At 34.1% G+C, this 26,640-nt stretch overlaps 1 protein-coding gene across 1 annotated transcript in view; it reads right to left on the bottom strand.

The window, feature by feature from the left end:
• Window positions 1-22,944, bottom strand: part of LOC148277422 (uncharacterized) — a gene marked incomplete at its 3' end in the record, with an annotated part of 226,641 nt that extends 203,697 nt beyond the window's left edge. Inside the window, exons 1-3 of the mRNA XM_088232903.1 lie at window positions 22,827-22,944; window positions 21,710-21,745; window positions 20,536-20,562 (exon numbers count right to left, since the gene is read on the bottom strand). The remainder of the gene's footprint in view (window positions 1-20,535; window positions 20,563-21,709; window positions 21,746-22,826) is intronic.
• Window positions 22,945-26,640: the final 3,696 nt, after the last annotated feature.

Here is a 26,640-nt window from a genome sequence, read left to right as displayed (position 1 = left end):
CTAAAAGTTATCCGATATAATATTTACATAACAAAGCCACCGTTTATTGCTAACAAAAATCCCTTTCTCTCTGGAGGTTTACGTTAAAAATCAGATAGCAGGTTTTAATTAACAAGAAAAACCCCAACGGGGGAATGGAGAATAAAAGAATAATCGTTCCATAGAAATAAAAACGGTGGAAAAAAACTGGAGGAAATGTTCGCTCGAGAGGTCTTTCAATATTCTCTGAAAAAGGGCAATAAGACGGATATTTTTTTATTTCACCACAGTTCTAGAAAAAAGAGATGTACTGTATTCCACGTTGAACTGAAGAATAATATTCTTAGTATTTTAAGTTTTAAGTGGTATAAGAGTATATTGTACATTTTATTCAGGTATAATATTAACACAAAATTAATGAATACAAGAGCGTAATTCAGCCATTTATGTTTCTTGAAATTCTTGTACTATAGTCATTTGGCGGAGGGTGAAAAGTTTCAGCTGGGAATCTGGGTACTGGGTACTGGGTACTAACGAGATATGCAAAATAAAGACAAAATAAAGGGCTCAGCCGAGAGGACGAGTAATTGACAGCGAGCAGGTTGAGTTCACAGTAATTAAAACGGGCAGATTAAAAGGCGGGTGGGAGAAGTTTAGGGGAAGGTAGTCAAAAGAGTAAAGGGGTATAATATATACCAAGAAAGGTACACAAAAGGCAAGAAGTACGCCTTAATCTTAAGATAGGATTAAGCTCAAACAATTCCGAATTGAAAATTTTGTTAAGTGTTTTTTTATTAAATCAAATCAGCGTACATTTATTTTTGTTATTGTTAAGTCTCCTCAGAATAGGATAACTTCTTTTGACTTTGTGATTCAATGTATTATAATATAGTTGCATAATCAAGAAAAAAGTGCGCGAAAAAGCAAGAAAAGTGGTATCATGCCATTCCCCTGAATTGAAAGAACGCTGGCGTTAAAATATGTAGGTAAACTCTGTAAGAGTGAAAAGAGAGGCAGTCTGTAGCGAGATGAAAGGAAAACGGAGGCAGTAATAAAACTGTAGAGCGCTCAGCCGGCATTAGGAAGACTAAGAGCGTAATCCTTATAACACGACGACGCTTCGGAAAAATCCCAAAGCTGCTGACACATGTTCAGCTCGAGACTCGAGTATTTGCTCTGACAAGCGGCGGCAGCGGTTGTTTCACCCGAGACGGATTTATTGGAGATGAAAAGGGATGCCAAAAATATTACAAATTGTATTTCATCACCTAAAACATTTTATTAATTTCTCCATTTTACCGAATTGCTTTTTGCTGTCTCTACGATGTAGGAACGAAAAAATTATAATGTTTTTTTTATCACTAAAAAACAGCTGTAATATTTTATTTTTATTTATTTGCGAAGTAAAAAGTGCGCTCATAACACATGTCAGCATCAAAATCATATCATTTTGAAATAAGTAGTTGAAGTATCGAGAAAGTTTTTCAGATAATGCTTTCTACATTCAAAATATTTCAATTTACATTTTTTACCTATTCTAATTAACTTCTCGTGAAATAATTATAGACAAAAATAACACCTCAACCGAAGAAATAATAAAAATCAAACAACCTGATAACACAAATTATAACATTATACCGTTATTAAAAAATACCTAACGCATAGTACAATAGAGATGAAGAACATTTAAGAGAAGGTAATATAGAAGTCAAGGCATCTACAAGGCTTGACCTGTCAATGGCTGGTTTAAGTGTCCACTTTACACACTGTAGATGCCTTGACTTCTATATTACCTTCTCTTAAATGTTCTTCATCTCTGTTGTAATATGTTAATATAAACAGCTCCCCAGGGAGTTGAATCCAGTCCTTGTCTACAAAAATTTGGACAAACTATAAATATTGTTAACGCATAGTCTTCAAAACGCGGAAAAAACTTTCGAAAAAGAAGTTAAATATAAGATTTTTAAAGAACAACTTAAAATGGTATTTCCAAGCTAGAACCTAAAAAAGTTTTTACCGAATAATTAAGTCATGTTTGCAAAATATACATCTTTAGTTATGAAGGAGATACACAGTAAAACACAGATTACATATTAATAATAAAATAACTAGTAAAGATAAATAAAAAAAACTTGATATATTAATTTATCGTTCAAATCATCGCGCATTGTATTTTTACTCACTGCATCACTTTACGAGATATTTAAACTGAGTTCATTGATTTAATTGATACAAAGTGAGGTAGATTATTGTTAACAAATGTTATAAAATCTAAACAAAACATGCAGTCAAGAGAGAATACAGAACAGATGGGAATTATTGTTGAAACAGAACACCGCTATCGCGTGCGACTATTATAAACAAAACGATCGTGACAATAAACCATAACACTACACAAAGCGAACACATTAAAAGCACATTATTTTATGATTTAATTATATCAATTCGGCCTCGTTATAAATATAACATATTAAGCATTGATCTCTATAATTTAATACAATATTCGGCAGGAAACGGAATGACGGGAATGGATTATAAAGTTTAGGATTTGGAGAATCAGAAGCGAATTTTAAAAATATTCTTTATATGTTTATAGAATATTTTATTCCTATTTAACAGAACAAAAAAACTCTTCTATTCTTTTCATCCTCGGCCTCATGACTGAGGAGGTCTAGTTCTCTCCTGGCGATGTGTCCAAAATACTATAGAACTCACCAGTAACGTATAGTTGACAGTCGATCCCCAATCATTAGTTCATTCAGTATGGGCACGTTAGAACGCATAGCCGTCCATGGAATCCGGAGCTTTCTTCTCCAGCACCAAGGTCCATGTTTCTACTCCGTAAAGAAATATGTAGAATATCAGAGTTAAAACAAGATAAACCTTCGAATTTTTGGTAATGCTTCGATCCTTTCATTTACTGATGAGTCTACCTATTGCACCTTTAGCCATTGCGATCCATTTTTTTATTTCTTTGTCACAACCACCTGTGTCATTGAGTCCAAATAGACAAAGTCGTGTACTTTTTCACGATGGTTTATTTTGTTTATTGGCTCTATCAATCACCATTAGTTTGGTCTTACTTTGATTGATACTTAGACCGAATGCCAGACTTTCCCTCTCACGATCTAAAAGTACCTTCATTCTGGACTCACAAGTTGCCACTAGTGTTGCGTCATCAGCAAATTGCAGGTTTGATTTTTTTTTGCCTCCAATACTGAAACCAGCCTTCCAGCCGTCAAGAGCTTTTCCTTATTATACACTCTCCATACATTTTGAAGAGACCAGGGAAAACGCTCTTTTGAACCAGAAAGCTATTTAAAAAATGTAATAAATATTATTTCCAGCAACATCCAATCTTAAATCTACACAGCTATTTCAAATTATCGTTTATATGATTTTTTTTATTTAAAAATATAAACTGCGGAATGAATCTCAGGGATAATCAAGTTAATGCGTGAATTGTTAAAATAAGAATTTGAGCAGCATTTTTCATTTGAGATGGGAGTTACAATGTAATAAAAGTGTAAATAAAAAGCAACAAAAATAAACAAACAAGCTGAGTTTAGAAACAAGTGAATGACACAATGAGAAGTAAACACTCGATTCATCGTAAAAGGGGCAAACTCTTAGATGGCAACCGTTCCGAAAACGACAAGGGTCAACATGTCCATTGAAAGGCAGGAATTCTTTTAGCATTCAAATCGAAAGCGTATTAGGGACACCTTTCTGGGTTCGGGGTGGGAAAATAAACGTCACACTTCTCGGCGTTATTTACACTAGGGTCGGGGATTTCAGCAATAAAAATAATGAAGTCACTGAATTTCATTTTTCAACGTTTTAGGTAGACATAAAAACATCGAGAAACATATTACATTTTCATGATTTTAAACACCCGTTTGTAATAAATATCCCGTATATTTATTTCTGCGAAACAAAATTAAACAGTTTTAAGAAAACAATGCAAACATGATGGGAAATGACGCCTGTTAATAGACGAGAGGAGGGGGTTTTTACGTTACATATATTTATTTTTGTAGATACTGATATATATATTTATATACAGTGGTGCCTCGCACAACGAACGCCTCGCACAGCGAACGCTGCACACAACGAACTTCCTTTTCGTTCATTTCACGATTCATACAACGAACTTCGCTTCACACAACGAACTTCGCTTCACACAACGAAGTCGCCCACTTCACACGATCACTGCCGATTTATTGCATCCTTCCGCGCAGGCAGTCGTTAGTCACTGAGCAGTACGCTTAACTTACGCACGTGTCGCAGCAATCGTTGAAGAGGATGTAGAGGAGCTTATTGAGGAACACAAAGAAGAGCTGACAACTGAAGAGCTCCAAACACTTCTGGCCCAACAACAGGACAATGCTCAAAGGGAAGCGTCATCTGATAACGAGGAGCAACAATCAAACAATCAACCAATTCCAACTGCTGACATCAAGAACATCCTGGTCAAATGGAAAGCAGTTCAGGAGTTTACCAATGCCCACTATCCGGATTCCGCTGAAGCAAACAGGATCAACGACCTGTACTCCGATACTCTTGTCCGTTATTTCCGGCAGATGTTGAAGAAAAGAGAGAAACAAACGACTTTGGACAGGTTTTTCACTGCACCATCGGCCAAAAAGCGGAAAATGGATGAAGATGTGCAAGATTCGATTATTTCTTAAAATTAAAAAATGTGTGTTTTTTTCATTATGTTTTTAGATGTATCTAAATAAAAATAATAACAAAAAATTTATCTTTTTTTTATGTCATCTTACCATATTTTATGCTACAGAACGAATTATTATTTTTAACATGTATTGTTATGGGAAAACGCGTTTCACATAACGAACTTTTCGCATAACGAACTTGCTCCTGGAACGAATTAAGTTCGTTGTGTGAGGCACCACTGTATATATTTTTCGTTACAAATAATACTAAAAATGTAATTGGTTTTATCTACATTATTACGGTTATTATTTGTTTCTACAATGGTATAAAACTGATAGTCATATTAAAAAGTTATATGATACAAAGTATTCGTACACATACCTATATATTTATATGTATTGTTTTTTTAATAAAAGTTTTAATAAACAAACATATGTTTTAAAAATAGCTCAGTTATTTATTTAAGTAATTTGAAATAAAGTTAGCGAGTAAAATAATCCATAAAATTAATAATTTTACTAAGTTTTGTGAAATATTAGAAATCCTATTTTTTTACCGATTATCATTTTGTATTTTAAACCACTATTTGTTTTACAAAATAGGCTGTAGAATATGATCTCTTTAGCTCGAAATAAAAACAAAACCACGCAATGGGTAGGAACTAGGCACGCAGAACGATTGTTAGTCGCAACACTGCGAAAACAAAGGGGTTTGTTAAACGCTGTTCAAACCGCAATTCTATTATCCAACTTTTCGGTTTGTCTGCCAATATCCGATTCATTACATCAAGCGGCATCCGCCCGTACAACAGCCGCAATATCGTGTCAATAATTTAACAGGGACCGCACTAATCGAGCTTGGGGTCGGAATGGTAATCACGAATATGCATCGTCTGTTTGTAGAGGGTGCTTTAGTGCTACACCATAATGTTCGCGTAAATCCAGTTTTACGCGCTGACTGACTGGTGACTGCAAACTCACGATACTTAACGACAACTTCGTTTATGTTTGTACTATTTTATTTTTTTAAATGAACGTGCATTACTAATTTTCTGAGCAATATAAACAATTGGGTAAAATTGAAAAAAATATTATCAAACAAAACTTTAAAAAAAAATCTAACTAACGTTTATTCTACGAATTTTAATATCACATTAATATTCACGAAACGACATTAAGTTATACATTTTATAATACTTTATGTACATTTATTCTCAACACTAATAACGTTTTTAACATAACTCAAACATATTTAAAAAAGTTTAAATGGATACTGAAGAATAACCTATAATTCAACTGTCATCAGTCTGCACAAAAACATTTGATAAATCATGTATATTTTTTTTTCGTTTAGCGAATCTTTGTTTTTTAAAACCCACTAAAGGATTTTTACTGAAACGCTATTATTATGGATTAAAATATCAATTCGTTATATTATTTATTTTACAACAAAATTTCACAAAACCACCGAAACTTATTAAGCATTATTACTTGTAACTTCCGTGTTAAGAAATACAAAATATATGCATTATCTCTTTCTCACACATAACTAGTGCGTATAATGTCACCTCTTTTGGACCGTCTCAAGCCAAATAGATTTATTTTAAAGAATTATAGCCCTTATGAAGAAGTGTTGAAAGACTAAATTGCATTAAGGAAAGCTGCAAGATTTTACTGTAAACACAAGTATCATTTTCCAAACATGATTCTAAAATTTGGGATTTAAAGACGTAATAGTATTCATGTTTTTTTTTCTGCAGAGTAATCTCGGGAACTACACTGGCTACGTTTTCCACAAAGGGTCGAATACAAACTCTGTTGGCTTATGTATAAGTCACTGCACAACTCGGCTCCGGAATATCTAAGGGAACTATGCATTCCAGATGAACTAGCTGACAGGCGTCTCACGCTTAGATCAGCTACGTCTACGGCGAGAGGAAAAGTTATTATACCTCTACGCAAACAGCGCACTAAATTTGGTGAGCGCGCATTTGCGGTCGCAGGCCCTATGGCATGGAATGCTCTCCCAGCAGAGGTGCGAGGCTGTGTAAGTGAAGTGATGTTTCGGAAAAAACTTAAAACCCACTTGTTCTCTAAATCATTTGAATAAATCCGTAGCACGTGACAACAAAATAAATTATTTTAATTAAATTACAAATTTAAAAGCTTCAATTAAATTAACTTAACAATAGAATCACCATGTAAAGCGCCCTTGAGGTATTTTATTACGAAAATGGCGCTATATAAGTTATCCACAATAAATAAATAAATAAATAAAAGTAATTCAGTAGTAATAATTTTGGCCGATAGAGGCGCAACTGGCTCGCTGTATGGAATAAAGGAATATGATGTAAATTTACTAACCCACGAAATCATTTTTTTTTTGTGATGTTTTTTCCTACTAATCACGTATATATCACGTTATAATTTTTAAGTTCTCAGGGCGCGTGTGTAATAATAGGTCGACGATTTTATTTAACAACACCGAACATGTTTATATGGTTAATTAAAAGTAAAGTTTAACATGAGCTTTAACTCAATTCCATAAATTTTCGGTTTTGTTCATTGAATGTATATCCGAATATATACTCAAATCTAGCAATAGCAAAGCATTGCCGGGTTCAGCTCGTAGAAAAAAATTTAAATAATACTAATTTATTGTATAGAAAATTATACCCCAGGGAGCGGATAAGGATTAAGTATAAAAATAGCTTCTTAAAATTTTACAAAGAAATCGGAAAAGTAAAATTAAATTATTTTTGATAATAAAGAGCACAAGCGCGAGTGATTGACTTTTTTTTACTTTGACTACAATTGAAATTTTCCACGAACGTATTACAAAGTAAATAAATTTCCGGAACTGATTTAAAAATAGCATTTTACGTGTAATGTCGCCGTATTTACATTCCTTTCTCATAATATTGTGGTTGGTATGTACGTCGCACAGGCCTTAAACGAGTAACCCTCCGCGTGACTACAATTCAATAAGCCGCCGCGCAGCCCGCCACTGTTAGCCTCTAAGAAAATTGGATTTCTGTCGAATCTTCTAGAATCCCCGTACTGCATATGGAAACGGGAAATAGCTGGAGTGTGTACACAGGAATTGTAGGGTTACTACATTCAGGGAAATCGAAAGGAATTATTTAAATTCTTTATCTTTAATTCATGATAGAGGGTCCTTTTTTAAATAATGACTAGACTATTGGTAAAATATATTTTATAAATAATATTAAGTGAAATGGTGGTATTTTTGTGAAAAAAACATTTTTGTTTTGTTTAATTTCAACGTCGCGTCGCGTCGTGAAGTATAAATGGATACCTAATCCATTGTTATTAATTTAAAAATCATATCCAGTGAATGTATTCCCTCCACATACTCGAAAAGCCATTTAAAAACCGCGAGTCTTCCTATCAGTTTCGCTCGTATAAAAATAAATGTTTTTTGTCAATAAACGCGTTATTCATTCAATTTTTTAATTCCATGAATCGCGATTTTAATTAAATTTAACTCTACTACTTTCACTCCCCCTTTCACTGTGAGTTTGGCAACTTATACAGAGGCCCTTGGTCGGATATTATCATTCTTCGTCATGACCATATTGCAAACACGAATGGTAGCAAAAGCTGTGTATACTTGTATCAAATTAAGATACAAAAGTATATGTCCATTATAGTATTTATATAAATTTAATAACATCAAATTAGAGTTTTATTTTATTAATATAAAAAGACTCCACGTAGTTACGTATCTATTTTGTACATTCGATTTCCAGACTTAACACATCATTTTTACTAGACAAGGAAATAGTTCAACTCGGGCAGTTACATTTAATAAATATATAAAAATAAGAAAATATGAAAATGTTCGCCGAATTTCGAAAATACTATTTAAATGGAGCTTCAAACCAAATAAAAAGCACTCCATTTCGTTTGTCGCTCTATTGCTCATCCCCCAGTCGGGATCCCCTTCCTAGGATATATCTTCCAGCGAGCACAATGAGCCGCCGCCGTATGACGGTGGGAAAGCGCGACGCACACAATGCCGCATGAGATCACTTGTCCCTGGAAAATGGTGCGAACCAACAGATGTGACGTCTGAGAAGCCGAATGCAAAACGGGAGCTGCATATTCGTAGTATACACCACGTACGGCTTGTGACATCTATCTTCTTTCTAAACTTGGAAATATATAGGTACGTTATTATCCCACAGCCAAACAAAAAAACCTGCAAATATTTATTCTAAAACTAAGCTTCATAGACTTGCATAATTCTAATGAATAAGATTGAATAAAAAAAAAAATTTAAAAGATTGAATAAAAAAATATTAAAAAAAGATTGGTTGATTTTTGAGATTTCCATTTATAGATATCGACGCTGCCGCTGGTAAGGAAAAAATACCAAGCGACATGTAGCAACTTTACAGAATAGCTAGGTAAAATCATTTTGTTGTATTTCAATTATAATAATAAAAAAATCTCATCAATACGAATTATTTTGGCGTGATTCCTACATTATTTTAATAAAAAATAAAATATGATTCTTTATAATTTAAAAAAAAACTTTAATTGCGTCTTCTGTAAAGTTGGTAAATATCGATTGATAACTTTTTCCTTTCCATCGTGTAAAATGTAACACCAGACAGTTATTTTTTTTTACAGAAATCTTGTTAGGAATGTTAGGAAAAACAGCAACAATACAATTTATATAAAACATGTGCATGTATGAAATAAAGCCAATAAAGTAACCCAAAAAACATTTTTAAAATCCAATAAAGATAGAAATCGAAAAAAGAATCGGGTTGTAGTCCCGTGGCTAGTGTCGTGGACTCATGGATCAACGATCCGAAGATCGCACCCCACTCTACCACAACTTTTTTTTTTTATTTTTTTTTTTTTATTTGAAAATTTATTTATAAACCCTTACGGATTATAACATTCATTTTACATAAAATAATATATATATTTTTCATTTATACTCTGTTGTTCAAAATAATATTTTTTACATCTTTTGTAAAGTTTGTCTGAGTCTTTTGTTTAGTTTTGTCTGGTAGTTTATTGTATAATTTCAGTCCCTGGTTCATTAGTCTTGATTGTCCTTGTCTTGTTTTAGAAAGTTGTATATGGTATTTGTCTGATATTCTCGTATTATGTCCATGTTGACTACAATTTTTTACTAGTTTTAGTTCTTCGTCTACAATTACATTAGTGGCTAATTTATGGATAAATTTTAATGATTCTAGTTGAAAGAGTTCAGTTATATTTAATTGCTTAGTTTGTTTAAAAAGTTCTCTAGTTGCAGTTAAATAGGGAAGGTCATATACTAACTTTAATATTTTATTTTGTTGTCTTTGTAGTCTGTTTATGTCATTTTGATATCCTGCTCCCCATAATAGTTGCGTATAACATATTTTAGTTTTTACATAGGCTTCATACATTAGAATTTTTTCCGTTTTTGGATTAAAATTTTTGATTTTTAAAAAAAGACTCGATAATGTCGCGACTTTGCTAATCAAATTGTTGATATGAATTGTCCATGTTAATTGTCTGTCTATTGTTAGTCCTAAGTATTTAACATGTTCAATTTCAGTTTTCTTGATTTCCATTTTCTAATAGTGAGTTATTTACAACTCGTTGAAAATGGCCACCAACATTTAAATATTTAGGTAAATCATAAGAACGCAAATAATTATTTATAAAAATAAAAACATGCATAAAAATATTTTACAACAATAATGTGTGAGTGTGGGGGGGTTGAGGGTGAGTTGGGGTGTGTACGTGTGGCCGATTGATTTAAATGAACTAATAGATATAAATGGAATAAATTATAATGCACAAATAAATTATAGCGAAACAGATTTTTTTTTTAAATGTTCATAACAGGGTCTCTTCACTTTTAAAAAAATATTTTTATATTCAAATAAACAAAAAAATATACTAACGGTAATATTATTTTTTTTGTGCGACGTCGGATAAATTTTCTACGAAGGTTTAATTATATATTTTTTGATTTTCCCAAAAAATAGACGTTTTGTGCACTATGGGACAACTAAAAAAATATATGTTTATTAGAAGCAAAGTCGGCGGGTCCGACGTGTGACGTCAAAGTGACTTGGCGCCAACTTAGAGTTGTTTTGTATGAGATCTTTTTTTTAATCCAAAAATTATGAATAAAGAATTAGAATCGTAAAAATCCGCTCTAAATATTAAATTTATTTTTAACGTTATTCCCGATTTTTTTAATTAACCTCATCTCATTATTTTTTTATTTTAAATTATTTATAAACCCTTACGGATTAATACATAAATGTAGATTTACTACAATTTAATGTATCTACGGTGTTAAAGTATACATTATAATTCCGTTATTTAGTCCAGTGCAATAATCGCTTTTCAAAATCACGTTTCAAAGTTTTTTCAACGTTGCAAAAGCCAAACATCAAATACCTATTTCATTACCTGCCGCAATAACTTGATTATGATCAATGAATAAATCATCAATGAAAATACCATTACTCAAATTTTAGTAGAAAGCTTTTTAAAACATCCTTTAGGATTGGAAGTACGTAGCTACGACATGTTTCAACGGGAAAAAAAACATGGCGCGTAATATATTTCCACAAAAGCCTTCGTAATACTTGGCGTAAAAAAACAGATTTTTAATTCAAGGAGATGTGACAAATGTTTCGGCACCAGTGCGTGTTTGCATACGCCAAGCACGGAAAGGTGACGGACGCGATAGGAACAGACAAAAGAAAACCCCTTTACATCGAAACGAGAGCTATCCACAGAGCTAAACACTCGGGTGTGAAAGAAGGCTTGGATGCTAGCGGAGTAGAAAAATCAAGAGTAAATTCGTTTACGTAAAATCTGCGAAAGCATGCCGAACTCGCGAAAAATTCTAATGCGCGTATATCCAATAAACAAAATCTGCAAGTAAATAAATCCGACATTCTTGTAAAATACCTTCGGTGCGGAGTAAGCCGAATCTATTTTCAGGGTGTTTTTAATTGTGCTGTACACGAGGAATATACGCGCGTCGGCGTCGGCGTCGGTTTGTCGAGTGGCCATGTAACGAGGCGTGAGAAAACGAAGGGAGAAATTGCCGAAGAGCTTCCAGGCTGCGGCGTGCTCTGAATACGGCGCACCACCGCCACCGCCACGTAGCGACAAGTAGTGTAAATAAATCACATTAAAGGTAATTACGCGGCACCTGTGACGCCGAGGTTTTCATTACTCCGCTAAAAAGGTGTTGATGGCTAAATTGTGTAAGAAGCAAGAAAAATTGCGAGACGATTTAAAAGTGAGTTAGGAAGCAATGTACTTAAACTCAAAACACACCTAAACTCACCCAGCACCGGTACCTTAACGGTAATCTTTAATTTATTGTAATTAACTTTTTTGTTAAATGCTTAATTTAGTATTAAAAGAAATGTACGTACCAAGTATTTAATAGGTTTAGTAAGTATTTTGCTGTACCGCAAAAACATTTTATGCCGGAATTTAATAATATCAAAAATACAGCGCATAAAAACATTTTAACGGTAACTAAAGGGGAGAGTAACGAGCTATAATGGTTTATCCGATAAAAGACTATAAAATTACACGACTAGATAGTTTAAATGTTACATGCGGTGTACCAACACAAAATAAACAAAAAATAAATGACGAACCTAAAAAAAATAATACGTCAACAGTCTGCTTAAACTAATTCGCTTTAAAAAAAGAATCATGTTTATTGATGTCCCGGATACAATAAACGAATACACAAGTACATATGTTAACAATTCGCCTACGGAGGTACAAGAAAGATACAAAATAATGAACGGAGGTCTTAGACGGGCGTAAAGGAAACCGTCAAGTGGAATCAACCGGTGATAAACGACAGGGATTGCTAAATCAAAGATAACAACTCGGATACCTCTTTTACGATCCTGCTTCCCAATGAAACTGAATATATGTACAAAGAATGTAAAAGAGAAAGAGCCGCATTACAATCTTAACATACCGTGAAATATTTATTGTTTTACTTTGCGAAGAATATGTGATGTGAAGCATAAGGGCTAACTCTACAGTTAAAAATGAAGAAAAGTCACCGAATTGAAAAAAAAAATTATTTCCAGAGAAAACGGAAATAAGGAGTTTACAAATCGTGTATACAAATAGCACGAAATTAGCGGCCCATCTAAAAACGCTACGGACTATATAAGTTGATTTGAGGAACAGCATATTTTTATGCATAAAAAAAATAATACGCACACAAGGTCAGGGGGCCCAATTACGGTGGTGAATTTTAATTACTTGAGAAAAATCACTATTATTTTTTTGTTATCTCACCAGGAATCGAATCCGGAACCCTCAAGTGTGTGAGGAAAGCATCTTAACCATTACAACAAGAGGGCTACTTAAGGAAGAAAAAAAAAACAACTACGCAGCACAGAGAAATGAAGTAATCGAATTGATTATTTAATTTCTGCTTAAGTTGTAGATTTTAAATGCAAGAAAACATTTCTAAACAAAAAAAAGGGCATACAAGTTATAGCAGAACTAAATATGTGTTATCAATGCAGGAAGTAGGAAAACCAAGGGGTAACTATTATGTTAAAAGCAATTGGAACCTTACAATAAACGTTACGACACACGACAGTACGACATTACGCCAACTTTGGTGCGCGTAATCTGTTTACCGATATTCAGTAAAGTAATTTTATAACGCGGTAATATGTCGAACGTCGGGAGAGTACTTCGGTGACGAGTGGAAAGCGCCCTTTGTGGGAAACCTTATAAAACTCATCGCATAAAGCAGAGAGAAAACATTACCGCAACACTGTATTACAGCCCGGGGGAAAATTCACCAGAGAATCTACGGAAAAGCCTTCCGACATAATATATTTCAGCGTTAAAAATTCGTTCCATTTTTGCAGCCACGTTAGGGAAGACAGTCGTAAATGAAGGAATGGCGCCTTTTCATGGCTAATAAGCGAGAGTTTGTCACCATCCGATGAGATGCTCAGAATCGACTTTATAGCTAGAGCGCGGCGTGTCACCAAACTAAAGGGCTGTGGAAAGAGGAGCCGAGGACTATTATTCCGTACAATCGGTTTTTTTGCTTTATTGATCTAGCATACGTCGGAAAAAATGCTGAATGAAATAAAGGGTGACACATTTAAAAATAAAATTTGATAAAATATCCGCTTTTCGAAATTAAAAGTAAAAACATTGTGGATGTTTCATATTAACATAGAAATTACCTCGCTTACCTAACGCGATAACTGATCCCGATAATACAAAAAGGCGAGATGATGTTCAGCCAAAATGTTATCGCAATTTATTCAATCCCTTTGGTGGAGCCACTTTAAAATACGGCAAGATGGAAATCGTGGCCGGGATAAGCCACGTAATAGGAATCAAAAGAGAAGCCACGGATCCGGGCCGCATAAAGGCGACATTACGATTCAGGTCGGGGCATAAACCTAAATGGAGAACCGATGTTTCTTGGTAGTCTGAATTTAAACTGCTACCGCTGATTTCGGTCTCGTATCACCTTGCGAATAAGTAAGGCGAATCTCGTTTAATGTGACGAAAAGATAAAGAAGTGCCACTCGCTAAAGTATAGTTTGCAATCCGATCCGAGAGGGCGATAAAAGTGATATCGACTTAAAACGAATCAGGGAAAAAGCTTTGTATTATGGTATCGAAACATTTTGACGGTATTCGGTTTTTGGTATCGAAACATTTGACCGAAACAATATGTATTTAATGAAAATCTTTATAGCAAAAGATTTCAATACTGACTTCGCATTTGTAGACTTTTGTTTATTTTTAAAAGGGTTTTACAAAATAAAAAACACAATTTTACAATAATTGTTTCAAAGAGGTTTTTAAATAAAAAATAATAAATCAACAAAACAATCAAGATATTGTCGGTGATACTGTGATACTGCAATACCGCGTAACTATCTATTAATTTCTGAACCGAGTAGTGGTCCCATGCCCCATGGTAGTATTGTGGACTCACGACCAAAGGTCCGAGGTACAAATTCCACTCTACAACTACTCGATTTCCATTTTTCCAGCACAAGTTATTTACAACATTTAGGAAATGGTCTGAAAATTCAAATATTTGAGTAAATAATCAGAATACAGATATTTCTCTTCTTTAAAAAAAAAATAATAACAAAAAAAAATTGGTAGGGGAACTTTAAAAGCGTTCTGTTAATATATTTCTTACGATATTAACTAACCGAAAATACCGCTGGAGTATTATTAAAAACTATCATTATTTATAATGAAAAGATAGCAATAAAATTAACGGCTCTTAGTCCGAATAACGAACAGTTAATTGTTTTTGTTAAAAAAATACGTTACGCGGTATTGCAGTATCACCGACGATATGTTTCTTATGTTAGTAGGCGCTACTGCAAATTACTGACACGGAGATAAACTAGGAGTAATTAAACGTTACGCGGTATTGCAGTATCACCGACGATATGTTTCTTTTGTTAGTAGGCGCTACTGGAAATTACTGACACGGAGATAAACTAGGAGTAATTAAACGTTACGCGGTATTGCAGTATCACCGACGATATGTTTCTTATGTTAGTAGGCGCTACTGCAAATTACTGACACGGAGATAAACTAGGAGTAATTAAACGTTACGCGGTATTGCAGTATCACCGACGATATGTTTCTTATGTTAGTAGGTGCTACTGCAAATTACTGACACAGAGATAAACTAGGAGTAAATAAACGAATAAATTATTAACAATATTTTGGGTATGCCCGAATTTTCGTAGTCATAATTGTGTATTTTTCTCTTACGGAATCGATATCAATAAGAGATCAACAGAGATGAAACTGTTGAGAATATGGAATTCAACTACCTATAGGCTAAGGGTGAATGTAAACACAGTGTAACGTTATCACATAATGCAACCGATGAATTTGTAAAATTGACGTCGCGGGTTCGATTCCCGCCAGTTACAAGAAAAAAAATCAGGAGATTTTTTCTCAATTAAACTAGGTGTTATTGTGTATTTTTTATAACTTCCTTCCGTACATTTGCCATCTCCGACAAGCCTGTAAAAATAGAGTCTTAGATGATTATTCCATAAAAAAATAAGGTTGAAAATGAAATATTCAAAGAACTGATTAAGAAAACATTTGTTGCAACGGACAAAAGGAAATAATTGAAAACACCATAAAATAAAGAGCAGATAAAAAAGGGTCATATCCATGACCGAAGTATTTGTTGCACGTGTTGGAGAATTCGGGGAACAGAGAGACCCGGTTTACAAGGAATAGGAGAAAAGAGACTTCTTTCATCTCCATTCTTTCGTTAAACAATATAACTTTGATCTCCCACGGGAGCAATTAAGTTTTGCAAAGTAAGGATGCCTAGGTGAAAGAGGACGGCGAACAAAACGAGCGTGGAATGAAATATCAAGAGAGTAAGTAAAAGAGATATGGGGGAGAGATCCGTGTGTACTTTTGTGAGCCAGAGAGATTTCAGTGAGGAGTAAAACTGAGCGGGTTACAACAATTCCCACTCCCCGCGAGGTGGTAAACTTCCGAGCTCTCATTCAATTAATAGCTTCGTGGTCGGCGTATTGTGATCCTACAAGTTTAATCAAGATAACAAATATTCATTACAAGACCCGTCTTCGCTAATATTTATTACGCTTTATATGTTACATCGTTTATTAATTTGAGTAAGTACTCAAAATACGGAAATTCATCAGGGCTCTGACAGTGATGAATAAACTAATTCCGGAAGAAAACGAGTTTCACTAGCAAAAACCTTTTTTTAATTTTTAGAGAGATATGGAAAATGGTGTAAGCGCAAGAATGATCCAAGTTCTCGGACAAGGTGGATACTCGGTTTGTAGAAGGGATAACGGAGTGTAAATAAACCGTCGGAAAGCTCAGCCAAAGTTCTAGATGAAACGGGGGGGGAATTAGTACCGGTATATGCGCGCAAAGCGGGGCTCAAGCGGTACCTTTCCGGCGGAGATTATCCCCCGACCGACTCGACATCGGCGGTGATGATAGCAACTAACGACACGCCGGGGCGAGAGTTTATTTGCGGAACTATGATTAGTCTACATTACACGATGAACCATGATAACCCTTACATAATGAAATACAATATAATCCTTTTACGCGGTAATACACAAAATATTCACATAACACACTGTTTTTAGTATGTCAAAATGTTTGCAGACTGGCTGGATTTCCTCCCTAGAGCTATTTAGATCTAAAAGTGACCACTTAAACCAGCCGATGACGGGGCATGACAGCCATGTAAATGCTTAGACTTTCATATGATGCAGCAAACTTCCGTCATCATCACCAAAGTACTTTCGAAACGACCCAAATTTTTATCGGACATAGAGCTATGAGAAGTTATCTATATATGTTTAAATTAAGGATTGATGACTATTGTCCATGCGATGATATTTCTTCAGAGAGTATCGAACATCTGTTATTTCAGTGCCCACTTTTCAGTTTACAACGCCATAATCTTGAAGCAGAATGCAGGAAAGATGGAATATCCTTAACAGATATCCACACTGTAGTTAAAAGTAGTTATCACGCGCCATTGTTCTTGAACTTTGCAACAATGGTGATTGGAATCATAAAGGTAATAAACCAAAATCAGTTGTCGAACATCCCATTTCCAAGACAAACAAAAACGATTTTTTCCGAGAAATACAGGGGTCCATATATATATATTTTTTTTATTTTGAATTTAGATATTCACATTTAGACTATAACGCTTTATTCATACCACGGCAGTGAATGTAAGACTAACAACCTCTTTAACTTAGCCCTTCATAGGTAGTATAAACTCTCGGGCCGGTAAAGCGGAACGCCATGCGCTAGTCGGATAAATATTAAGTCAGACTTTCCCACTGAGATGACGCGAAACTTTTATCAAGTAAACATTTTATCCAATTAGTTGAAATTAATAGTACAAACTTACGCGAATCTACATTACAGTAGTAACTGAATATGTTAAAGGTTATTATAAAATATTATTTAAGTAAATGTACGTTAAGCCTTAAATTTGAATGATATGTTGTTTTAAAAAAATATATCTGCATGTTTAAAAAAACGCACTTCCAAATTAAACTAGTTTAAAAAAAAAACAAATGAAATGAAAAATGAGATGAAATAATACTATAAACGTAAATATTGTTGTTTAGTATCTACTGTTTTTATTTTTTTATATATTATTATTATTATTATATTTTTTAATTATTTTTTTTATTTTAAATATTTATATTTTTTATACTGGCGACTCATAAGACTGTAAATATCCCGTTCCTACCACATCCTTCATATTAAAAATTCTTGTTCTACCGTCCTGTGAGCTAGTCACATTTTATTGTTTCTCTTATAAATCCTTATCATATCCCGCATCTGCATACTCCGGACAAAGTGGAATTAGTGTTATATTAACAGCCTAAAATAAATATTTCATCATCAATATACACGAAACCGGTATTCGTGCAATAGCAAAAAAGTTCTTCATAAAAGAAACAATCGGAAGAACTTAAAAGCGAGTAAACAATTTCTATACAGTCCACAAAACTCTAATTTCCGCTGATATTAGTGTACGGTGCCTGATAGGTATTAAGCTGACCATACAATTGTAGATGTACATTCATAGATACAAAGTTAGATGCATTAAAAAAATAATGGTGTGTTAATGATTTACGAATCTTCCCACAGCGCGTAAAATCCAAGCAATACTTCAGTTGTAAAAAAAATACTTATTACATAGCACGAAACAATTAATATTTCAATGTCACTGATATTGAATTTTGATGGGAGAACGAAATTGCGTTCCATCAACATTTATCTCTCGGGAATGGAGTTAATCGCGAAATAGCAGCGTAAAAACACTCCGACAAGAACGGAAACGAGTTAAATAAAGGAGCCAGCAACTCAAAAAACGTAAAGCATTCTCTGACTAAATTCCCCCGATTCGGAAAGCGGTATTATTAATTCGACAATGTTTACGGCTTGAGCTTTGTGGGTAGATGGGTAGATGGGTAGATGGTTAGCAGGCAGTAGGTAGATATGCTTAATGGGGCGACGGATTTATATACTAAAAAGGTTGTCGTGGTAAACACCAGTTATGATTATAAGGTAAAAAGCTAAATATTTAAGAAACCGTTAATATGTTGCGCGGCATAAAATAATAGAAGATCAAATAGAGGGACTATTTAAAATATATATATATATATATACTTGAAATCTTCCAATATATATTCATATATCTATATGTTTTAAGAAAAAATACTGAAAAAACAACATGAATTTGCATACACGATAATGTAGGCAACAGTTAGATATTACGACACGTTATTTTAATTTGACAAAAACAACAAAGATCCTTTAAATGTAAAACATTTAAGATCCTTTAAATGGCAAAACAAGATGACATAATTGAACACAAACATCGCAAACTGTCGAGAGCAATATAATTAAATATGTCCGAGCAAATGAAATCTTCAACACGGCTACAAATGGCGAGGTTCAGTGTATCATTAAAAGCGTATAAAAACTTTTACAAAGAGTGTACAAAGCGCTGCGGGGTGAGTGAGAGGAATGCCGTGATATAACGAGCACAAGAGGGACAGAGCGAGAAGGCAAAAAGAGGAGGCGCGCCCGTGGAGATTATTTGAAATTAAATTACCGAGTGAAGAGAAAATAACACCAACAAAAAGATGTAATAATTCTTTCATAAAAAGTTTTGGCCCGCGCTAATGGTAATTTGAGAACGTTCATTTAGAAAAAGGATGGGAGGGAGGTGTGTCGGGGTCCGCCTAATTATGTATGAATGGGGGGGGGGGGCTACAAGTGAAAAGGAAGATGGACCGTTACCTCGAACGAAAGAGAGATTTTTTTTAATGAGGTGCGAAGTAAATTTCCACCCTGAAAGCAAGTTTTAATTGTACGATAAATCTCAATTTTACATTCGCTTTCTTTCACACGGATTTTTACGTGGAATAAATTGACTTTCGCGTTGGCGTTATTTTAATACCTTGGTAGTAATTTGGAAATTACCATTTGAAAAGTATTATATCGCGTACAAGAAAAGGCACTATCACGTACCTTAAAAAACACTCCACAATGGTGGAAAAGGCACTGCAGTAGTACACTTTTTTCTGCTCGATATGCATATTTTTTTTACATGAAAGCGGTCTTACGCTGCAGATAGTAGAGCGAGGAAACCATGGATAACTTAATTAGACATTTGATTTAAAATTATTTCATAACGAATTTGCCAGAAAACGAACCCGGGACCGAAATGCGAGGAAAAATTACTGAAACATTATAAAAAGACTTTAAATAATTTTATCGTAAAATTATGAAAATTAATCACAATTAAGAATTTAATAATTACAATATGATTATGTACATGACGTGGAAACATCAACAAAGTAACCAATATATTCAGTTTATATTCAATGCGAAAGCTGATAAAATTATGGAGGCCATATTGAATGAAAATTGATGTTCATAAAAACGGCGATAAAAAAGATCTGGTAAAAGTTGGAGGCCTCCAAATATACTGTCGTATAAATTTAAATACGACAGAAAGGGGGCAAATATCACCGTCCGTATAAATAAGCAATCACACGGCCCGTGTCGGCTGTAAAGTACGGCCGAAAGGACAGGGCGGGGGCGGGGTGAGGAACTAAGGATACAATACAGAATATAATTCAGCAGTTTAGTCAGATAACGGACGTCCGATGCGGGACACGGGATCGGTCGGGGCGACCGGACATTCCTCCTTTCTATGAGGAACCCGACTAATAAAATACCGGAATCCAACCGGAACATGACGAGAAGAAATAAATGTTCTTACCTTATCGTCGTCGTCTTCACTATCACACTGAAAGTACAAAAAAAATTATTAATTTACGCCGGTTTTAAAAAACTAAATATTTTTAAAATACAGGCAAATTCTTATTTAAAAAATAACTATATCAGAAAATCGACAGATTTAAAAATCTTAATTTTTCTCTATCTGGTTCGCACCTAGAGGTACGTGGGGCTCTGAATTTTTCTACTGCTTGTAGTGATTATTGCTTGTGAGCATGATAAATTTTGATCAGCCTTTTAAATAATATTTTTCGGGAGGAATCGAACCTGAGACTTCATGCAAGATCGTCTGAATTAGATGAGATCTAATCTTCAAGAGGTAGAGTAAAATTGAGTCAAGTCTTACGTTCGGGTAATTTTTCTGCCTATATCGATTTGGCGTCTTTAAAATGACATATTGCAAAACAATTTAAAATTTACAGAATATGTAAGGCATATCACAGTTGAACCGAATCAGACTTACTGCGCATCTAAGGTCGTCGAAAGACTTAACTCAATTTTTTCTACTATCCGCACGTCTAGGCGATCTTTGAAAAATAAAATCCTCAATGAAATAATTGTTTCATCGTTTTTGTATCGCTTGTAAACTTTAAAACAGATTACATGGTGAAAATGCTGATAAAAATATTTAACAATACTATAAATCTACATCCATAACGAATAAAGCAGCAGGTAATAAACTTTTTACAGGAAAACAAAATGAAAGCTTGTAATATGATGTTCCAACAATGTATTAGTTACTATAGAAAAAAAACACAAAAGTAATTTTATATTGAGTTAAGTCGTAAGGTTAAACACAAAAAAAAGTTACCGCTTAGTTAGATTTGGGTGTAGATGTGTTCAGAAAGTTTCTACATAAATTACAGAAACTAAATAATCGAAATAATTTAGTATATTTTGATGATACAATATTTATTTCCCGTGAGAAAATCTCTGAACGATATGGTAAAAAGAAAACCTCATAACTTTTGTGCTGACAGATACAGGAAAACAATAAAGAAAATATACGTGCAGAAAAATCGTACAATACATTTTGAGGGCATAAAAACATACGCACGGTCATGAAAAAACATCACATTGTATGATAATAAAATAATGCAAGAGAAGAGGGGGACGAAAAATAAATAAAACATAATGTGAATAAAAATGATACTTACGATATAGCCTTTACCGGAGCTACAGCGGCTACTCGCCTGCGGGCATAAAAACAGAAAACAAAACACATATAGGTAACAGTTAAACACGACAATAAAAACGACTTTCGTCCAAACATAAAGTGAAAACGTAAAAGCGGGAATGAGGAAACAAAAACAAATAAAATGACTAATGAACTTTCCACGGGGCTGTTGATTGCTCAATCGAAGGGCGACAATGTTCCCCGTCGGATTTAGTTGGCACAAAGAATCGTGATAAGCGGGGATCATAATACGAGTAATAGGGGTTCATTCACGGGACGGTCGGAGAAATTAACTGAAAAGTTAATCGTCAAAATGACACTTAACCGAGAGGAAAATCATTTATTTAATTTCCAATAGAAAAAAATGGATAAGAGTTAGTGTCATATTTTATTCGGAATTAGAAAATTCAATTGTGAACATTGCGATGAATTTAATTAGGAAATAATTACTCGCGGGCGCGTTCATTAGAGTAAGTCCGAAATAAAACAAGCATAATGGAACGAGGATATTTTTGAATACATAGCACTAAACAAATGTATTTAAAATATTAATATTACTAAATTAAACATGAATGGTCATGCAACATAAAATAATAAAAACATTGAAAGCACATTTAAGAAAAATTAAAATGACTATAAAAATTAAAAAATTAATTAATCCACCTTAAAAAATCCCTGTGGAAAGAACACATATGTTTTTTTTGCAAATGTAATTGAAAAAAAATATTCATTGATTCTAGTTTTACATATTGACCAATACTGAGACTACGTTTAAAAAAATAAAGATATAATTTTATTTTATTTCAAGAATTAACTTTGTGGTCAAACATTTTAATTTTTGTTAATATGAATATAAAAGTACCTACAGACTTCCTAATTTTGCCGGTACAGAGACGTATACGTCTGTTCGTCAGGATGGAGTTAAGAAGTCGGTGGGTAATTATATACTAATATTTTCTAACGACACCGATATATATTGAAGTAGAATTCAAAATAAAGAAGTATTTTTTTCATGAATTACCACTTATAATTGAGGCTTCATTAGAAAAATAACTAAGGAGACTCAGAGCCAAGCAAAGGATGAAGAATGCACTTACGTCACTAAGTCGATCTCTGGAGCTGTCAGGATCTCGGGGCGCCACTGAACTACCGGTCAGTCTTTCAGAAGCTCGCCCACTATCGTCCGACGTTCCCGCATCGTGCGTTAACGTCACGCCCTGCAAAAAACCAAGAAATAATAAAAACCTATAATTTTATCCCCACAGAAAGGACAAACCGAATTGCGCCTACAAATAAAACACTTTTGGAAGATATGTGAAAACATAAAGATAATCTTACGCGGGGAACATAACCCTAAAATATCACAAAAAGTGTATCAAAATCCACCTACATTCCAATAAGCTCTAACAACAATATTACTGCCTCCATTACCCCGGATAATGTTCCCGGGGCCGACCCGTTCAGAAGGGATCCAGTCAATTTCAATTCGAAAATGGGAAAAAACTACACGAACGACGGGACACAATGTGTTTCCTCCTTCCTCCGAGCACTTTGGCAGAAGAATTGAGAGAAGAAAATACACTTAACGAAAGAGAACGACCCGAGAAAGCAATGAATTATCACGCGACCGTGACTTTCTTTCTAGTAAGAAGTAGACCGAGAAAGCGACGCGGGATGAGGACTGAGCGGAGGGTGGAAATGCGGTTAACAGTGGAGAAAGTAATTCGGTAAAAAAGGGGTATAAAATACCCCGCGATAGAAGACTGAATAACTGCTGTAGACAAAAACAGGAAGTTTGTGAGGCGTTTTGAGTAATGTCCAACCTGTTGTTTAAAGTAAAAGTGCAGAGTTCTTGAAGGACGGTCGACAGATTATTGCATTTGTGAGCAATGTACGAATTTCTCAAATACCGCGCGAATTCAAAAATGGCTTTTTTTTCTTCTATGTTTTCGATGTGAAATTATTCAGGGTTGAGAACCATTTAAACAGCAATCATTGCCAACAACCAACCCCCTTTAGCATCGCACCGTACAAGGTGGCTCGGGGATGTCGCTAATAGCGCTGCCTAATGAAATTAATCCGACGCGGCGCCGCCACACTGCCATAGTCGCAGCCGAATGGGCTCTGTAATCACTACCGAGGGCATCTTCCTCGACTGCCTGTGACTGGTTACGTGGTGACCGAGACACCGAACAACGGCACAAACGGATTTTTCGTCGAGACCGAGATCATTAAACCCTTATCCGAACCATCAGGTGCAGTTTACTCTATTATCTGTTACAGTAAGGCAATGTGATGTATTGCGCTTCAGAAGCCAGTCCAAGGACAGTAAAATATTGCAGTGGAAAACCATCTTATAAACAAATACCGTATTAACCCGAATATAACGAGATAATTTAACATAAAATATTTATCTAAAAAATACATTCGCGTTTTGTTCGGGGTTTGGGCCGTGTTTAGATGTACGCCTGTGATCTGTGATACCCTACGCACACAGCCGAGCCTTTCGCGAAACGCACGCACAGTTTATGCGTGCGTTGGTTGCGGTGATGAGATTCGGGAGTAGAAAAGGCGACTTTTCAAGCGACACTGATGATAATTCAAGCATGTTTGAATAAAAAAAACATATCTGTTATAATATAATTCATTTCACCTATTTCAAGATTGCAGTCCAGGGAACCAGATCAGTTGTATTGACATTTTTCACATTAGCCAAATGAAGTTTAAACTGCTATTAAACGAAATAGTTTAGGATTTTGACGTTCAAGTATTTATGTTCATTTGTAAAAAGAGAAAAATAAATATATAAATAAATACACGTCAAATATATTTATAAACGTACGACAAGATATTTGTTTTTTTTTTAGTTTTGAAAATTTAAATTTTTATATATTTAATTTTTTTTTTTTTAAAGTTTATTATTTTGTTTTTTTTTAAATATTTTATTTTTAAAACGATTGAGAACGCCTGAGCTCTTATCAGGAGTCAGTTAGTATTATTCCTAAGGCATTCAATATACATTGCAACATTTATGATTTTTGCTCTTTCGAATGTACCGCGTTATCTTTATTTTTATTATTTTTCTACCTAAGTATGTTAAGTATTTAAATCCTAAAGTTATTACATAGAACGTTTATAAAACAACTGTGTAATATGAATAGATATATTGTTATTCTATTTTTGTAATAGAACACTGTATGTTAATTGTATTTATGTTTATGTTTATAAAAGGCATTTGTGCCGTGTATACACTAATAAATAAGATAAACAATAAATAAAATTTTGTTTAAAATTGAAATTTTTCCGTTTATTCCCGCTCCAAATACTTCAGGAGTAATAAAATATAGGTATACATTTTATATTTGCTCTACCCAAAGAGCAGGATTTTCTTAAAGCTCTAAATCAGTTAAAGGGTATAGAATAGTGATCGGTAAACCGCGGCTCGCGGGCCGCATGCGGCCCTTTAGCCACTCGAGTGCGGCTCACACAACGCAAGTTACAGTTTTCGTTCAATTTATTTAGTCTACGAGTTCTATAGAAGAGCTTCTAGGACTATTGTCTTTTGTTTTAATAAGGATATTGCAAATACTGTAATCGAATGCATGAAGAAGCATCATAATTAACTTGATGAAATTATTTGAACATATTATGGAGCTAAAAGTATGATCGAAGTGAGATCGGTCTTTTTTCTATTTTTTACCATTGCATCATTTATCAAAAGGCGAAAAATTTCAAATGTTATGGATTTGGTGATCAAGGTTGTCAACACAATAGGGAAATATCACATACTATGAATACCGATAAAAATGCATGAAATGAATTAAGAATAATTAATTGTATTTTCAAAATCAATATGGATATTGCGGAGAAATGTTTTCATATATATATATTTTTTAAATACGTTACTAGAAAAACGCGATGTTTTGATGGCCTTAATAGTTTTTGTAAACAAATTTGAATGGTCAGGAAACATGAATCGTGACGTATTAGCGGCGTGGCCAATGGAATGACTGTTTTTGCGGGAATAAAAAATTAAAAAATATTTTTTATGCTACGAGTAAGTAACATTTTTTTTTTACTGGACGTTGTTTCATAGAACTTTATTACTTTAAGTATGTAATTAATAAAAAAAAAAGTAATATTTCCCTATTGTCATTAAATCTCCTTTACATCGCTAATTTAAAGAATGTTTACTTAATAACAGAAAGGAAATTTTATACAGAGAGCTTCGCTGCATAATGAGGTGCGTTGGCTTTTAAGAGGAAACAGTTTAAAACGAAAAGAAGTCTGAATTGTCGTGATGCTGATCTTTGACACTTTTGACTAATGAGTTTGCCGACCACTGGTCTAGAGAGATAGCATCCAATTTTGCCACGGGTTAAACTTATTTCGTTTGAAACCAATTCCGGCTAACAGGAACATCCCGGAGTAGATAATTGTTTAATTCGAAGAAAACGAAATTACAACCGCAAACAAGATTCCCGCTGCCAACTATTGCCCGACCGGTACAACCAATCATTTGGCCAACTGAATTGACATTGATACTTTGAATGTAGTTAGTTCACTTCAACCTAACCCCTACAACCAATGCGCAGCGCAGTGGTCTGATAATAATTGTGGAGCAGACGCTAACATTGGCATGTTCAGTGGCGGCTGAAGGGGTTTAAAATGAGGGGGGGTCATTTATTTTACAAAATAGGTACATGTGTATTTCACAATAATTTTCACACAATATTTTTTTGTAAGAATACATTAATATATCTATGTCTATTTGGATTTTTCAAATATGATACACAAATTATCAAAATACCTAACATAGCGAGTGCACTATATATTGGCTCATAGAGTTTCTTGAAAGGGTCTTTGTTCGCTTCAGCGTCGAAAATCTTTCACTGCCAACTGCCGTCATCG

Source organism: Micrasema longulum, unplaced genomic scaffold (assembly GCF_059751315.1).
Source record: "Micrasema longulum isolate JH-2025_06_02 unplaced genomic scaffold, ASM5975131v1 h1tg001036l, whole genome shotgun sequence".
Taxonomy (NCBI): domain Eukaryota; kingdom Metazoa; phylum Arthropoda; class Insecta; order Trichoptera; family Brachycentridae; genus Micrasema; species Micrasema longulum.
This window is presented reverse-complemented; position numbering and strand designations above follow the sequence as displayed.